Source organism: Balaenoptera musculus, chromosome 1 (genome assembly GCF_009873245.2).
Source record: "Balaenoptera musculus isolate JJ_BM4_2016_0621 chromosome 1, mBalMus1.pri.v3, whole genome shotgun sequence".
NCBI classification, from domain to species: Eukaryota; Metazoa; Chordata; class Mammalia; order Artiodactyla; family Balaenopteridae; genus Balaenoptera; species Balaenoptera musculus.
The window spans coordinates 176,988,906-177,008,171 of record NC_045785.1 but is presented as its reverse complement, the minus strand read 5'-3'; the positions used below and the strand labels follow the sequence as shown (position 1 = coordinate 177,008,171).

Here is a 19,266-nt window from a genome sequence, read left to right as displayed (position 1 = left end):
TTCTGTATTACACCACAACTGCTATCATTGCCTTTGCAAAGACTTGAGAGAAGACAGGATAAATCAAAGACTAGCCAACTAGAACAAGAATTGAACCAAAAAAAATGGGGATACATAAAGAGTTCAGGAGCATACAATGACTCAGAATTTCCTGAATAAATGGGAAATTTCACTCACCATTTCCTCGTTGTGTAATGTCACTCTCAATTCTACCATAATTCATCTTGTCTCATTAGAAAATGAGATATTAACATTTACGATTATGTCTACCTGTTGGGAGGTAGTTTGTTTCCCTGTCAATGAGAGGGCATTGGTGCTCCTCATCTTTTAAATATATCCTTAGCCGTATCTGTTAAAAATGAATCAAGTATAGACTATTCATGACATGATGTCACAATTGTGATCTGTTAATATTTTCTAGCCATCATTGTGATAATAGCCTACTTAACTCTCCAACATTAAAATACTTATTTTCAATTTGGAAAATCTTTTTTCTTCCAAAATAAAATAACTACATGTCTAAAATCTGTCATGAGCTAGTAGGAAGAAAGTGCCTCTGTACTCAGTGTTCTACTGAATCACAGTACTTGTACTCTAAGGACCATCAACATTATTTTAATTATCCCCACTAAAAAATATTTTAAAGTACCCATACTCTTTAGAATACAGTTGTGTATATATTCTAAAATATCCCATTAGCTTGTGGTAAATATGACTCCTTAAACCATAAAGTCACATTTTCACCTGAAGAATTGCTTTGGAAACTGAAAAATGATACCATGTGCCTCCAATATGTGCACTGTATTTCTGTAGCAAATGCTTTGTGGGAATGAAAAATATTTTCACCCTAAATTATTCTGAACTTCGTATTATGACACACAGAACTGAATAAGCAAGTGTTAAAGAGAGCAAACTAAACACCTAACCAACTGAGTTTATTCCTGATCACAGGGACTTCTAAGGATTACAGGCATCAGTGCTGCCAGGATGGAGGTCGCCCAAAATGGGTAATAGTGTTCAGCCTATCTAAATTCCCCATATGGGTTCATTTAACTATGGTAGACTTTCTTTCATGTTCTAAACTATTATGTTGTGATTATAGATAGCTGCTGAATTTACTGATGGGAAAATTAAAAACTGAGTAAATAACCTATATCAGTGTATCAAATATTATGGAATCATTTCAAAGAAAAGAAAAGGCTCTTAGTGCATACCGATATTTAAAATAATTAGTTATATCTCAAAGGAAATTTTTAGATATACTTTTCAGTTGTCAGCAATCATGGAAAATAGAGCAATACTTTAAAAAAATTATTTTTTCATTCACAGCATGTCTTCTCTTACATATTATACAGGTTCTTACGATTAAGGATAAAATAAACTTCTAAAAATATAATTAAGAAAATATTAAAATAAGCAAAATTAGAAAAAAAAATGTAATTTAACAACCAGTAGATAAGACAGAATATATAAAGTGATGAAAAATTCTGCATAATTATTGTGTTTATAAATCAAAAAACTGAATTAATTTTAATAATTTAAATTTAGTCAATAATCCAATATAATAGCTTAAAAAGTGAAAAATGCAGAAGACTGAGTTTAGGAAAGTAATAAGATCACTAAGGAATATTCTCTCTCCACACAGTGTCCAACCCTTTACCCTCAACACACACACACACACACACACACACACACACACACACACACACACTAGCATCTATTCAAAAATGACCAGCACTAGACATATTTAGTACTATATTAGGTCAGACTTGGAAAATAATTATAGCAATTCCATCATTACATAAAAGTTTCCAAAATTTTAGAAAGTAATTAGAAGTTACATATGAATTTTTTAAAACCAAAACTAATCAAGCTGATATAAAAAACATACTTCTAACTAAATCTTCATCAACATAAAACAATACCCTAACCTACTGAGTATAACAAAGCATTAAAAAATAAAAGCCATGGCCATACTTTTTATCAAAAAATAGAGAGGAAATAACTTTATTTCTCTACACCTTCCACATATTTTCTTTTTGTTTTAAGCTAGGTCTTTCATGTTAAAAGCTCTTCTCAGATGTCTAGGGACCCATTTATGTCTTCCCATATTTAAGGCAGCAGTTAAAAACTATAAGGAAACGCCATGGTGCAGAACCAGAATGTTTTGATTTGTTGGCTTTACTATAGAGTAATCCTGCTGGGTCACTTCGGTGAGGAGAACACTAAACAATAGTACATTTATATTGTTTCTTTGGAGCTAGTTAGGTTTCCCAGAAGAAAAGCCTATCAATTTCCTACCTGGAAACCACTACCACTATGGAAGCCTAGAAGAATAAGTGACTCACTCTACAGTATGGAGAATTTACTTAATTTTTCTTTAGTGTATGGTACAAACTAGTTCATAGTTCAGTAGTTCAAATTCAGTTGAGATCAGCTTCTCCAGAAAATAAACCTCTAGACTTCTGCTAGCATTTGTCTTTGTGTGTGTGTGTGTGTGTGTGTGTGTGTGTGTGTGTGTGTGTGTGTGTATGTGAAGGATAATCCCAGTTTCTGGCAACTTACTAAACAAAGCTTCAACTGATATTACTGTTTGCATACCCACATCCAGCCTCATTTTCAGAGGGACCTCATGCCATCACTCCTGAGTATTTGATAGATTTTTTTAGAGCAAACATGTTAGGCTTCTTGTACTGCTAGCTTTATTTCAGCTTTCTCTAGTCATCTTAGTCAGTCACAATGTATGAAAATATATTGAAAATCTGAGGGAACTAGTCAAATTCTATGCATTCTAAGCTTTTTTAAATTGTCTATTAGATAATTGCAAATAAATGAGTAACATTCCCAAAAACAATAATACACTTATTAGGGTGCTACCAAGGAAAATGGAAGTGTAGGGAGCACTTAAGTTCCATTCCTCCATTGAAACAGTGATTGATCTGGCAAAAACTGTCAGAATCAACTTTTTCAGAATATTGGAATCTAATAAAAATCTTACAAAAAATCAAGGGAGTGCTTAATGAATAAATAAGCTCCTCAACTTTTGTAAGAGAATGTTGTGGAATTTTACTTACCTGCCTACCACCCACCCCTCATTACCTAGATCAGAGGTGACCATAGGGATGTAAGACCATGTTTCTTGTGAAACTTCCTAGTATCATTGAGGTGCAAGAACAAGAGTACAGATCTTGTTCTCAAAGAATTATTATTATACATCAAGTCCTGTCTTGTAGCCCCCTATGGAATCTTCTCAAGGATTTGTTTTTGTTTCCCCTCCTTTGGAATTCTGTCAGGGCTGGAATGACCACTCTGTGGCAATTATTGAAAGCATTTAAAGATATACACTACCTGCTACCATCTGGGGTAAGATAAAACAGATGGGGCAAGCAGCAGACAGACCAAAAAGCCTAGGAAGTAAGAGGTTGGGGTAGGAGGAGATACCTTTGAAATAAAGCTGTTAAAGAACTCCTGTATGGGGATTCCAGAAGTCTGTTGCACGTGCCCAAAGCTAGATGAATTCTCAGAAAAGAACTGAGAAGAGGATAAGCTTCCACCTCTGGCTATCTTTAAACAGTAAGTGAAGGGTAAGGCAGAAATTCAAATAGTCTGACTAAGCATTGAAGGAGAAATAATATTTGAAATGATAATGCCTGAAAACCTTCCAAAATTGATGAAAGACATGAATCTACACATTCAAGAAGGTTACCGAACTCCAAATAAAGTCAATGTTAAAATATTCACAGCAAGATACAATCAAACTTTTGAAAGACAAAGAGAGGAACTTGAAAGCAGCAAGAGAAAAAATGACTTGCCATTTACAAGGGAGCCACAATAAGATTAACAGCCAATTTCTCATCAGAAACTGTGGAAGTCAGAAGGCAGTGGAATAACATATTTAAAGTGCTGGGAAAAAATGTCAACCCAAAATTTCATATCCAGCAACACTAACCTTCAGAAATGAAGGAGAAATAAAGACATTCCCAGAAGAAAATAAAAGCAGAGGGAAATACTGGTACTTGACCTGGCCTCAAAGAAGTGCCAAACAGATCAGTAAACCCAAGCCATATGAAGAAATAAAGGACACCAGTCAAGGAAACTACATAGGTAAATGTAAAAAAGTTGTATTATTGTATATTTGGTTTGTAATCATTTTTGTTCTCTATAATATTTAAAAGACAAATGAATGCATAATAATTATAAATCTATGTTAATGAGTACACAGCATATGAAAGATATAATTTGTGACAATAACACAAAGAGGGAGAGATGAAGTAGTATAGGAGCAAAGATTTTGTATACCATCAAACTTAAGTAGGTATTAATTCAAACTTTTTTTTAATAGATTTATCCCCATGGTAATCATTAAGAAAAAAATCTTTTAAAATATACAGAAAAAGAAATGAGAAGGAAATTAAAATCATGCCCTACAAAAAAGTTAAACACAAAAGAAGGCAGTATTGAAGGAAAAGAAAGAAAGAATAAAAATTGTATAAGACATATAGAAAAAAAGGCAAAATGGCAGAAGTAAGTACTTCCTTACCAGTAATTACTTCATTTGTAAATTTTTAAGCTCTCCAATCAAAGGGCAGAGTTGGCAGATTAGAATTTAATAAAAATGACCCAACTATATGCTGTCTACAAGATACTCAATTTAGATCCAAAGATACAAATAGGATGAAAGTGAAAGGATGTAAAATCAGATACTATGTAAATAGTAACCAAAAGAGAGCTTGGGTAGTTATAATAACATCAGATGCAATAGACTTTAAGTCAAAAATTGTTACAAGAGACAAAGAAAGACATCATATATTCAAGAAAGCATCACTCCATCGAGAAGATATAACAAATATAATCAGAGCCTCAAAACAGAGGCCCAAAATACATGAAACAAAAATGGACAAAAATGAAGAGAAATAGTTCTACAATAATGGAGTATTCAATGTCCCACTTTCAATAATGGATAGAATAACTATACAGAAGTTCAGTAAGGAAAAAGAGGAACTGAACAACACTGTAAACCAACTAGACATAACAGAAAAATATAGAACATTCCACCCAAAAACATCAAAATAGACACCCTCTTCAATGCATATGAAACATTTCCCCAAGACAGATCACAAATATTAGGCCACAAAACAAATCTAAGTAAAATTTAACAAACTAAAAATCATACAATCTATCTTCTCCAAATACAGTGGAATGAAGTTAATAACAGAAATCAATAACAAATGGGAAACTGGAAAAATTGCATATATGTGGAAATTAAACAACAAATTCTTCAACAACAAATGGTTCAAAGAAAAAAATCACAAGGAAAATGAGAAAATGCTTTTGAGATAAATTAAAAGCACAGCATAACAAAACTTATGGGATGAGGCAAAAGCAGTGCTCAAAGGGAAATGTATAGCTGTAACTGCCCATTGAAAAGGAAGGAAGTTCTCAAGTCAATAATACAGCCTTTCACCTTAAGAAACTAGGAAAAGAAGAGAAAACTGAGCTCAAAGCTAGCAGAAGGAAGAATATAATAAAGATTAATGCATAAAGAAAATTAAGAATAGAAAATAATAGAGGGAACCTATAAAAGAAAAAGTTGATTCTTAGAAAAGTTTTTAAAAAATTGGCAAACCTACAGCTAGATTAACTAAGAAGAATGAGAGAAAATGAAAATTACTAAAATCAAAAGTGACAGTAGATCCATTACTATTAAACTTATAGAAATAAAGGTGATTATAGGATAATACTATAAACAATTGTATACCAACAAAATAGCTAATCTTGATTAAATGGACAAATTCCTAGAAAGACATAAACTTCCAAAATTGAGTCAAAAAGAAATATAAAATCTGAACAGATCTGTAACACATAAGGAGATTGAATCATTAATTAAAAACCCTCCCAAAAAAGAAAGGTACAGTACCAGATGGCTTTGCTGCTGAATTCTACCAAACATTAAAAGCAGAATTAGCACCAATCTTTCTCAAGCTTTTCCAAAAAATAGAAGAGGAGAGAACATGTCCTAATTCATTCCACGAGATCAGCATTACCCTGATATCAAAGCCAGAAAAAGACATTAAAGGGGAAAAAAAGTTACACGCCAATAAGACTTATGAATATAAATGCAAAAAATTCTCAACAAAATACTAGCAACCTGAATTCAACAGTATATAAAAAGGAGTATACATCATGACCAAGTGATATTTATCTCAGGAATGTAAGTATATTTTAACATAAGAAAAATCAACGTAATACACCACATTAAGAGAACTAGGGGAAAAACACATGATTATCTCAATTTATGGAGAGAAAGCATTTGACATATTTGAACATTTCATGATAAAAAAATTCAGCAAAATAGGAGTAGAAGAGAATTTCTTCAACATGATGAAGGATATTTATAAGAAAATCCCCAACTACCATCATACTCAATGGTGAAAGACTGACTTTTTCACCCTAAGATCAGAAACAAGACAAGAATGCCCACTTTTGGCCCTGCTATTCAACATTTTACTGGAAGTTGTAGACAGGCAATTAGGTAAGTAAAATAAATAAAAGGCATTCAAATGGGAAAGGAATAAGTAAAACCATCTCTAATCACAGATAGCATGATTCTATACATAGAAAATTCTAAAGTTTACACACACACAACTATTAAAGTTAATGAACAAATTCAACATTGTTGCAGAGGACAATATCAACACACAAAAATCAGCAATCAATTGTATTTCATTACACTAACAATGAACACTCTGGAAAGGAAACTAAGAAAATAATTTGATTTTTAATGGCAACAAAAAAAAATGATTTAGGAATAAATTTAACCAAAGAGGTACAGGACCTGTATAGCAAAAACTAAAGTCCTGCTGAATGGAATTAAAGAAGATCTAGATAAGAAATATATCCCATGTACATGGATTGGAACATTTATTATTTTTAAGAAGGAAATAATACCCAAAGAAATCTGCAAATACAATGCAATCCTTACCAAATCTTGACAGCCTTTCTTGCAGAAATATAAAACCTGATTCTAGAATTCATATGAAATTGCAAGGGACTCCACATAGAGAAAATAATCTTGAAAAAGAAAAACAAAGTTGGAGGGCTCACACATCTTGATTTCAACACTTAGTACAAAGCTACAGCAATAGAAGCATTGTGTTACAGACATAAGAATAGACATACAGATAAATGGAATAAAATTGAGAATCCAGAAGTAAACCCACACACCTACGGTCATTAATCTTCGACAAAGGAGGCAAGAATATACAACAGAGAAAAGACAGTCTCTTCAGCAAGTGGTGCTGGGAAACCCAGACAGCCCCATGTAACTCAATGAAGTTATAACTCTCCTTCACAGAATACACAAAAATAAACTCAAAACGGCTTAAAGACTTAAATATAAGACATGACACCGTAAAACTCCCAGAAGAGATCATAGGCAAAACATCCTCTGACATAAATTGTACCAATGTTTTCCTAGGTCAGCCTCCCAAGGCAATAGAAATAAAAGCAAGAATAATCAAATGGGACCTAATCAAACTTATAATCCTTTGAACAGTGAAGGAAACCATAAACAAAATGAAAAGACAACCTGTGCATGGGGAGAAAATATTTCCAAATGATGCCACCACCAAGGGCTTGATTTCCAAAATATACAAACAGCTTATACAACTGAACAACAAAAAAGCAAACGACCCAATTGAAAAATGGGCAGAAAACCTAAATAGATATTTCTCCAAAGAAGACATACAGATGGCCAAAAGGCACATGAAAAGATGCTCAACATCACTAATTATTAGTGAAATGCAAATCAAAACTACAATGAGGTACCATTTCACACCGGTCAAAATGGCCATCACTAAGAAGTCTACAAATAACAAATGCTGGAGAGGGTGTGGAGAAAAGGGAACCCTCTTGCACTGTTGGTGGAAATGTAAATTGGTGCAGCCACTATGGAGAACGGTATGGAGGTTCCTTAAAAAACTAATAATTAGTGATGTTGAACATCTTTTCACGTGCCTGTTGGCCATCTGTATGTCTTCTTTGAAGAAATGTCTATTTAGATTTTCTGCCCATTTTTTGATTGGGTTGTTTGTTTTTTTGATATTAAGCTGCATGAGCTGTTTGTATATTTTGGAGATTAATCCCTTGTTGGTTGTTTCATTTAAAAAGAGAATTACCATATGATCCAGCAATCCCACTCCTGGGCATATATCCAGACAAAACTAATTCAAAAAGATACATGCACCCCTATGTTCATAGCAGCAGTATTCACAATAGCCAAGACATGGAAATAACTTAAATGTCCATCAACAGATGAATGGATAAAGAAAATGTGGTACATATATACAATGGAATACTACTCAGCCATAAAAAAGAACAAAATAATGCCATTTTCAGCAACATGGATGGACCTAGAGATTATCATACTAAGTAAAGTCAGAAGGAGAAAGATAAACACCATATGATATCACTTATATGTGGAATCTAAAATATGGCACAAATGAACCTATCTATGAAACAGAAACAGACTCACAGACATAGAGAACAGACTTGTGGTTTCCAACGGGGTGGGGTGGTGGGGGAGGAATGGAGTGAGAGTTTGGGATTAGCAGATGCAAACTATTATATACAGGATGGATAAACAACAAGGTCCTACTGTATAGCACAGGGAACTATATTCAATATCCTGTGATAAACCAAAATGGAAAAGAATATGAAAAAGTATATATATATATCTATATATATCTATATATATATCTATATCTATATCTATAAATATATAGATATGTATAACTGAATCACTTTGCTGTACAGGAGAAATTAACAACATTGTAAATCAACTATACTTCAATAAAATAAATTTAAAAATAAAAAACACTGATGGGGGAAGAAAGTAATATTGTCCACAGACTATACTCACACACGTGCTTCACACACATATACATATATATGTGAAAGCTTTTTGAAAACATGAGAAAATGGAAGAATATTTAGTAAAATTAACATCAATAATTTCAATTCACCTCATGAGATAACACAAAGATTGGATTATCAAATCACACTCAGATGTATCAGTGATTAGGTGATATCCACACTTACTAAGCAATTTTAATAATACCAGTAATTTCAAGGCTCAGGCAAAACAGAGTGGTCTGGGACTGCTGATTAGCCCCCCATCTCAAGTCAACATTGAAATCTCTACGTAATAAATACAGTCCTATCAATTACACAAGAGGGAGTTGTTTCAGACTTGAAATACCTCCATTTTACACTTAGAGTTACAAAGCTTACATGACGTTTTCTAGGGAGCATTGCTCCACAAGTTAATACATTTCTGGTTTCTTGATCATAAGAAATACTAGATTAACCAGGTATATTTTGCTAAATGCATTTCACAGATAAGGATTCTCCCAATAGTAAATACTATTAACATATCTGACAAGAATTCTGTCTGTGTTTACAAGGGCATTTGACCAAGACATCTTTTTTTCTTTACCAGGGACATCATTTTAGGAAGGAAAGAGAACAGAAGGTAAGCCTGTTGTTAACCATTTCTGTCGGGCTTTACTATAAACAGCAAAAGAATTTGTTCAAATACTTCGTTCAAAGAATTCAATGTTCAAATAAAGAATAAAATAACAATCTTATCTTTATTTAAGCAATAACAACAAATAAAATATTGACATAAAACATAGAATTTAAAACTCTGTGGATTATAATTTAAATCACAATAAAAATATTCTAGAAATAAATTTTTTCACATGTGATACAGAGTCCACATGTGTTTTATAAAAAGAATTCATTCAAGTTTACAAGAAAAATGACAGGTCACAATAATAAACTTTGAAACATATAAATAGTGAAAACAAGAGAAAATAAAAAGAGTGAGTAAATAATTGGGAAAATGTTTATCTTCGATAATATGAAGAAAAGTTAAGTGATGACTTTTACATTCTAGGCTAGCAAAACATTGTTTTCAATAATGATACAAATCTTCTTAAGGCTAAAAAGAAGCTTATTTTCTAAATTTATAGTTTATTTTATAAATTGGTTCAATTTTGAAGAAAAATATGAGTATATGTATAATTTAGATATAAAATCATTACATTACTAAAAGAATTAAGTTTATAATTCACAGAATTCAAAGTTCATTGCATAACAATATCTTTGTGGAATTATATTTGGACAAAAATTTGGTAAAAACAGGTGAATAATACTGGAGAAATTATTAATATTTTATTTAAAATTAATTCAATTATAGTAAATAGAACAATCATAAAATGTTTATAAAATGTATTTTACATATAAAATTACTAAATATCTATGCTATAAAGTTAAAATACACAAAACAGACTCCATTTTATTATGGTCATTTTCAGTGCAAATATGTAAAGAATGTAAGCACTCCAAAGATAGAAAGATTCACAAGTAAAAACAATTTTTTTAATATTATAAAAAATTTGAATGCTTATGTTGCCTTTTTCTAAATGGTATCCGCAATTGTTATATGTCCAGTTGAAAATTTAGGAGAAAGAAACTAATCCGAAGAAGTTAATGGTTACATATAAAGGTATTTACCCTGGATTAATTCATTCATTCAACAAATAGTTATTGAATATCTTCTAAGTGCCAGGTGCTTGAAATATATAAGTGAATAGATAAAACCGTTAGTATCTTATTCCTTTTTATCTAACAAAAAATAGTGTTATTTTTCCCATTCATATACTTCTTTAAAATATTAAATGTCCCCTCATGTCTTTAAGACATTAAATTTTTGTCTAAAATAGCACAGAAACTAGATAATCTTTCAATCTTTTACCACATTTTCAAAAAATGTAAAAAAAGGTCATAAACAAGGGAAAGCAATTGAGAAAAATCAAACCATTTTAGAGAAAAATTTGGTCATTATACATATGTATATTTACAAACAAAAAGCTGGCAACTTCAGATTTAACATAGTCAAAATAGATTTTAAAATATCCATAGTATAATCTATAGCTTGGTTCCAAATATACTTCTCGCTACATATTCTCTTTGAATTCAAATTCAATTAATTATTTTTAATTGCTTAAATACCTATGCTTTCTCTCTCACCTGGGAACCTGGCACCTGCTGTCGCCTTGTCTAGGACACTGCCTACCCTTAGATCACATTCTTGGTTTAATCAACTTATACTCAATCTTCAAGACATTTCTTCATTAGGCTTCCCTCAGTGTTGGTTTGCAAACTCAGGAGCTTCCTGTGTGAAGTCTGAAATTGGTCCCCATACAGAAGAAGAAGGAGAGACCAAAGAAAGAGGCAGACCACTCCAGATTTGTAGACAGCAGTTTTAATAAGCAAGGGAACCTACCAGGCTTGTCTTGGGCAGCTGCATGATGAGTAGATCTCTGCACCCACCCTCCAGAACCTTAAGAGTTTATTAGGAGGTCTGAAGGGTTCAGTCACATCTACTGTCCAGATGGTCTCAAGGACACATTGCTCTCTGGAGTCTGTGTCCTTGAAAAGGTCGCAGCTGTGGGAACTCTGGGCAGAATATACATTCTAAGAATGGGGGAAGGATGCGGTGCCTCTGCCTGCCTTCATCCAGTTTGTGGGTCAACTTGCATCACATCTGGATGACTTCCTCTAATACTCAGAGAGAATTTACCTGACTTCATAAAGATGTTGATTTTCCTTATTATGTTTTCCATTGTATTTTATTTCTCTATTTGACAGCTTTTGGTTATTTTCTTTACACCAAATTGTTAGGTCCTTGGAGTCATGGGCCATTAACATCACTGTGCTCCTCCACAAGTGTGCCTGGCTTATCATAGGTGCCATCCAATGAGTGCATAAGACACAACCACTGTTCCCAAGAAGCTCATCATCTTTAGTAGATGGTCACATGGATAATGGTATAACAATACATTAAAATAAGTGTAGTAATGCAGAAAGTTTTATAAGGAGAACAAAAAAAAAACTCTAGAGAAAATTATATTCTAATTTAAAATATTTAATCTGGGGGCTTCAAAGATGTTCTTCAGTAGTCAAGATCAATAACAACGTTTCAAGGAGAGAGGTTTTTGGTGCAAAAACTGTACAAGAGGATGTTGTTTGAGAACCTATAGATATTTACACATGGTACAGATATTTATATACAGCTGAAGCATCAGATGGAAAGGAAGGTGGATAAGGGATGAATTCAAAGAAACAGATAGAACTCACTGTGCCTGATGTAGAATGAGAAACAGGCAAAATACTATGAAACCTCACAAGGAAAAGGAAAAAGATTCAGTAAGGAAAACTTAGAAGGGATGTTCACAAAGATGGGATAAAATAAGAATATCTTAAATATAGTTCACAACAGGCATTTCAAAATAAACAGATCCAAAGCAGAATTCGGAATTACCCACAACCCACTTCCACCTATTCCTCCCAATTCTATCCCATCGGAGAAAATGGCAGTACGTTCATTTGCTGTGAGCAAAAACCTGGGAGTCATCATTGAGGACTCTTTTTCAGCCCCTACATCAAATCCGTGACAAGTCTCATTGACTCTACTTCTACATCAAACTATAAATCTGTCTACTCTCTTCGTGTCCAGTGTTACTCCCCTATTCAAACCACTTCCCTCTATCACCTAGTCCACTGCAATAGCTCCCCATGTGATCTCCTTTCTTCCATTTCTGGCTTCCTAAAATATCTCCACACAATAAAAAGAATGATCTTTTCAAAATGAAATCAGATTACGCCATTCCTCTACTAAAAAACTCTAACTGCTCCCTATTTCATATAGAATAAAATCCAACTTTTTGTAAAAACTCATGAGGTCCTTCATTACATAGTACTATCAATTTCTGAAACAAGGATAAACCAGGAAAGGAGACACACGATAGAGGATATACTGGGGTTATAGAAGAAATGGAAATAGAGGGTGATGGCGAAAGTGTGCTAAATCCTCATCTTCCATAGAAATGACAGTAGATGATATTTAACCTCATTAAGCAAAAAAGGAGCAGTAAAATTATATTATTTAGAAATGCTGAGGTGTTTACTAAAAAAAAAATTTGAAAGTTTCAGTAAGAGGTCACTCTTTTTATTAAAAATTATTTATTTAATGAATGCAAGGTGATTGAAATTTAATTTTCAAGTGGTAGATAATTCCTTGGATATGAAAATATATCAGATCATCGTATACAGCAGACTGCCTGCCAACTTATTTTGCAATGCTAGTATGCAAACCTCTTATCACAAACTAATAAAGGAAAAAAATCTCAATTGTATTTATAAAAACAAATGATAAATTATAAATACATGATTAACAAAGAAGAAGCCCGGCAGCATTTTAAAAGAATAATGCAGCATGACAAGTTAGGACTTATCCCATGAATAAAAAGACGATTCAATCATTAGAATACCTGTCAACAAAATTCCTTTTACTAAAATATTTAAGGATCAAGTTTATGAAGAACCATTAGAAAGAACTTGATAAATTTTGCAGCCATACCAGAGCTATCTTTAAGCATGGTAGAGTAGAGAGTTTCCAAGTCCAATAAGTACTGAGGTAGGAACCAAAAGTAAAGGTCTACTTTTAATAAAGATTACTAAAATCAGTTTCAATAAAACCAGAAAGAAGACAGGGCTGACCCTTATTGCTTCTGACACTGAATAGTGATGAGAAGTTTCTAACTAATGCAATGAGAGAAGGCACTGAAACTGAATTACAAAATCCTATACAAAAGGTGGGAGGTGACATTATCATTTTTGATAAATGATGAGATCATATCATTAGAAACCTAAAAGGCTCTACTAAAAATATCAGAACAATAAGAATTCAACTATAAATCATTTTTTGCTACCATTAACCAAAGAGATATGGAATTAACAAAAATCAGCAAAATTATAAAATGTCAAAGTAAATAAAAAAGAATGCCAAAAGACCCTCTTGCAGAATCACTACTTAATTATGTTAAATGACAAAACAGGACAACAATAAATGGAGAAACAGGTCATCTTCCATTAGGTAAAAACCTAACATTATTAAAAATAAGTTTCTCCCTAATTAATACATGCATTAAATTGTGATTGCTGCCTCAATGTTTTAAGATGTTTTAGTATTCTTGTACGTGGCGACAGGAATTGACAAACTGATTTCTCTAATTATGAGTCTCAATTATGGGACTCTCATTTCCCTGGCTGGTGACTGGTTTAATAATGGGCTTATGAGCATTTTTGGTCTGTTAGACATGTTAGAAAGTCTGTAGGGTAAGACTTCTGGGAAAGTATCCACTGTTCCTAAGGTATAGTTAGAGGAAAACAGTCCCAGCCCCGTTTTCCTAGGGATGTTGCTGTATCCAGATAGGAAATCTGGACCCGGAATTGGTGTTACCAAGTCAACAGAGGATGGGAACACACAGATGACGCTCGAACTATTTCTGATGAGAAACAATAACTTTCCTTATCATTTAAGCCAGTTTGAGTCAAGATTATTTGCTGCTAAAAGAAGTCCAAATGATATAACTGAGTTGCACATTTGAAAAAGCAGTATGAGCAAGTCTAAACGGTGGGCCTGAAACATGCTAAGAGGTTATTAGGCAGGAAGTTCTGTACTAGATAAGGTAAATGATGAAAGAGGCAGAAAATGTTGATGTATACCTTTGAAAGTAGCCGTCAACAATGTAATATAAGTGAGGTCAATATAAGTGTAAGAAGGATACCCAGTATAAGAAGGATATTTTTGTGTCACCATATAATTTTATTTTTTCCTAATATCCCACATTTCCTGTTTTTTTAGATAAAGCCACTCATATGCACATTTGAATGTCATGAAATACCAACAGCCCACAAAAAAGAAATATGCTACACTGAAACATGGAAAATAAATACAGGATCTCCAGATGGGGCTTGTTCTTCCCATCTCTGCTGATAAGCCCTCCTGAGAATGCTCTAATGGAATACGTGTTTGAGACGAGGAAGGAGCTGAACTGGCAGGGGATTTACAACGTGAACCAGTGAATGTGAATGTATGGAAATTATATACACCTTCATGAAAGTTCACACATGGGATCTGGACTGAGAATTTGCATGGCCTGTCCTGAAAATGTTTATCAGTGTAGCACGTAAAGCTAGTTTCTGAAGAAACCATGAGTCAGAATGGTTTCTGTTTTCATAAGATTAACATAAAATTATTGGGATGCTGTTTCTACTGCAGAATGGTAATATGCAGAAATCAGTTTGTAGAAAATTATTTTTCCGAAACAATTAAGCCACTGTTGCCTTCAATCACTGGCACTGATGAATCTTTGTGAATGCATGACTCTGTTCCAGTGGAAATGCAACCCTAGTCATAAATTATCTGCCCGACAATGATAGATTCTAGAGAATTAATTATTAGTTGATTCTATCTTTAAATGAAAATTGATTAGGCATCCTTGGGAAAAGATACTATATGCTTAGCCAAAATTAATTGAACTTATAATAAAAGTGCCCCTTCAGGTTTAAATAGCATTATAAATTGATAAGTATTCAAAAATATTAAGAATAAAAGGTATACAAATAGCAGTGGTCAAGGAACTGGAAAAGGGCTCTTGTATTATTACCTTTCATCTCTATTTTTATAATAAATGATAAAGGTTCACTTAAGTTTTTTACTGAAGTTTAGTTTTAATTCTAAAAGAGAAAGAATATCTTAGTATGACACATGTGCATTTTTATATAGGTGTATTTGCCAGGTTTTATAATGACTTTGAAGTTTTATTGCTTTGTTTGTATAATGATTGGAACAAAATTAAATTTCAGCTGTGAGTCCAATTTCATTGTCTTTACTGAAGTATAGATTACCATGACTGCATGATTAGGTCCAACACATTAAATGAGTATTAAAGAATAGCTTTAAAACAAACAAAAAATGTGGAAATCTAAAGCTGAAGCTCATGCAACATGGGAACAGAAAAGTACACATCGTAAGTGCAGAAAATCCTTTCACTGCTCTGCTCCAATGAAGCCTAAAATGCCAAGAACTGAATGAGTTAAATATAAAGTTCTACTGATATTCCAAACTGTTCTAGTTTGTTCATTAAATATAATTTATTTTAAGAAAGTGTGCTAATAAGAATAGTTGTTAAAACTTTTACAGTTATTCCAACTTGATGATCCCCACAGAATTAATAACAGTCTATGCCGGAAAGCTTTTTAATGCACATTTTTTTGTAGTAGCATTTTCATTACTAGCTAGTTCGGAATGGTTATCTCTCTTAACTCTTATGACAAATGAAGTCTGGCTTTGGTGTCACGTGCCCTGTCCAGTCACCAAGTTTGTGATTCTGTGAGCTTTAACATGTTAAATATTTGGAATCTCGTACATTAGTCCATGGATCAATTTTGAAGTGTCATTGAAAATTACTAAAGTTTCTAATGAATGAGAAGACTGTGTTTGCAAGAGGAATTAACTATTATTTTCAATAAAAACTTAATCAAATATTGCATGCACCTCAAATTACGAAGAATTATCAGAAGTAATATTTGATTTTAGGGTAGCTATTATTTGTTCATAATTTTGGGCATCCCACAAAGTCAACACATAAACAGTCCTTGTCATTTCACTTCAATCCAATTCAAACTCTTTGTTCCTTTAGTGCTACCAAATAAACACTGTACTTCACATTACACCCTTTTACTACTTTAGTTAATGATGCTATGTCAATGCTGGATAAATTATCTCAAAAAGTCAAACCAAACAAGAACATTCGGTCATTTTCACTCTATCTGTGGAGAAGCAACACCTAGCAGTAAGTAGGAGGAAAAAATGTAGACATGTGATGAAGGTTCAGTGAATGAAGTGAACTAAAACACCCATGTGCACTAGGGTGTTTTCAGATCATGTTAGGGCAATCTATCTGAGACATAGTACAATTTAGCAAGGAAAGCCACGGTAAATATATTGTGTATCCCAGTAAGACTTGACTGAGAGTGTGTGAACACACCATCACAAATGGAGTTCTTTCATTAGGAAAGAAAACTCAAAGTCCTTGCATTAATATGAAGGTCAATAACAGCATTTTTTTTACTAATAACAATTTTAGCTAAAATTATGATCCATCTGCCACTGAGCTAAGCACTGGACATGTATTGCCTCATTTAATGCTCATAACATTTTTCTGAACCTGTTCCATTACCATCTTACATACGAAGAAAATGAGATTGAGAGAAATTAAATAATTGCTGAAGGTTGTGCAGCTATGAGAATACAGAGAAGAAATGTAAAATTGAAATGGAATGTCATTAAAAAATAATATGTCAAAAATATGATGCTATTAAATTTCAGTAAAGCATAAAGAGATCAGCTGAATCCAATCAGGCCTTGCAAATATAAACAGTAACCAGGAAACACTGCAAAACCTATTTCGAGTGAAGAAAATGGATTAGGGTTCACAGCAGTTATTAAGAAAATAAGAATCATCATATATATCACTAGATATGTAAAATCTTCCTGAAATCATATGATCTTCATATCCCGTGTCCTCACATAAAATCTGTGCCCGAAACACAATCATATGCCAACCCAGATCTTTGACCCCACCCTCCATCCTAGATGATAAAACTAGTCCTACTAGCTGAGTTAGTAACTAAGACTAAAAATTAAATCAGTTCAATTTTAATCAAAATAATCAAAGATCAAGAAAAAGTGATTGCTAAATAAAGGGACCGCTGTACTGTTATATAAAGATTATTAGATGTGTAAACAATATAAAAACAATGATTGAGAAACCACTAAAAAACAAAAAGGGTAAAGTGGTATAGCTAAAAGCCATAAATAAGTAAATATGGAACTCCTCAAATACTTAAATAAGTCAAAATAAGAAGGGAAGGAGGGACAGGGAAATGCAGGCAACAAGTAGAATAGAGAAAAGAGTAAAATTATAGTTGACAATTGAAACATAGCAATAATTAAATTATCAATGGTATAAATACTCCAATTGAAAGCAAAGACTGTCAAAATAGATAAGTAACCCAATCATATGCTATTTACAGAAGACACGATATTAAATATAAATAAAAAAGATAGGATGAAAGTAAATTATGGGGAAATGTATATATTATATATATATATACACATATATATGTATATATATATATATATATGGAACATGCCAGCAGTAAGTATAAGAAGACTGGAGTATGGATTTCTACTTCTGACCAAGATGGAGTAAAAGGCACAGGTTTTACCCTCCCACCTTAAAATACAATAACACCAAACAAAATGGATGAAAAATAGACTTCAAACCTTAAACAGCAGCACATTACACTGATTCTTGGGAGAAGTGAGCAAATGAGGTGACTACAATTGCCCCAGATAATGCCTAAAGTGAGTTTCCAGAGTCATAGACAGGGGAAGCTCAGATGTTGCCCATCTATCTCCCTCAGTTCTGGGGAAAGTGTCACAGCCTTCAGGGCAGAGTGCTGGAGAAGACAAAACTACACCAAGAGACAGCTCTGATGATCTTCAGTGGGTCCCCCTCCAGTCCTCAGCTGAGTCCTGATTAGCACACATGTGTGAGAAAACTGACTCACAAGGGAAGAAATCCTAAAGGAAAAAGCAGAGCAATCACCAGATCTCATTGAGTACTAGGAATACGTATTGTTCCCACCAACCATAGTGAAGAATCATTGTAATAAACAGGGCACTGGTTAGAGAACTCAGATGGGCCCTGCCTCAGTAGTGAGGCAAAATTAGCCCTAGACAAAAGGTTGATCTGATCTGGTCTAACAAAGCTTAAAACAAGCTTCAAAAGAATAAAATATTTACAAGTAACTGCATCCCAGGAAAAGCTCAAAACAACTTAAAAATATTTTAGCACCCACCATGGTAAAATTCGTATTGTCTGGCATACAATAAAACATGGACAGGAATTCAAAGAAACAAAGCTATGAGTCAAAATAAACAGGAAAAACAATCAATTAAAACTGACCTCAAAACAATACAGATGACAAGATTGGTAAACATGGATATTAAAATACCTATTTTAACTATATTCCATATGTTCAAGTAGGTAGCAGAAACCATATACACGTAATGAGAGATACATACAGAAGATGTAAAAAAAAAGTTGCAAATCAGAATCCAAGGGATGGAAAAGGACATCTACAAACAAGCTATAATTAACTATAATTAACATCATACTTTATGGTGAAAGACCAAATGTTTTCCTTAGAAATGAAAACTCCCTGGAAGCAATATTTTTGTCCTTGGGCATACTTGTATGTCTGATACCACCGCTTGGCCAACAT

At 33.1% G+C, this 19,266-nt stretch overlaps 1 long non-coding RNA gene across 1 annotated transcript in view; it reads left to right on the top strand.

Moving 5' to 3' along the window:
• LOC118903292 overlaps positions 1–15,784 on the top strand; it is a 41,486-nt gene extending 25,702 nt beyond the window's left edge. Inside the window, exons 3-4 of the long non-coding RNA XR_005021770.1 lie at positions 9,500–9,532; positions 14,774–15,784. This is a non-coding gene — a long non-coding RNA (uncharacterized LOC118903292). The remainder of the gene's footprint in view (positions 1–9,499; positions 9,533–14,773) is intronic.
• Positions 15,785–19,266: the final 3,482 nt, after the last annotated feature.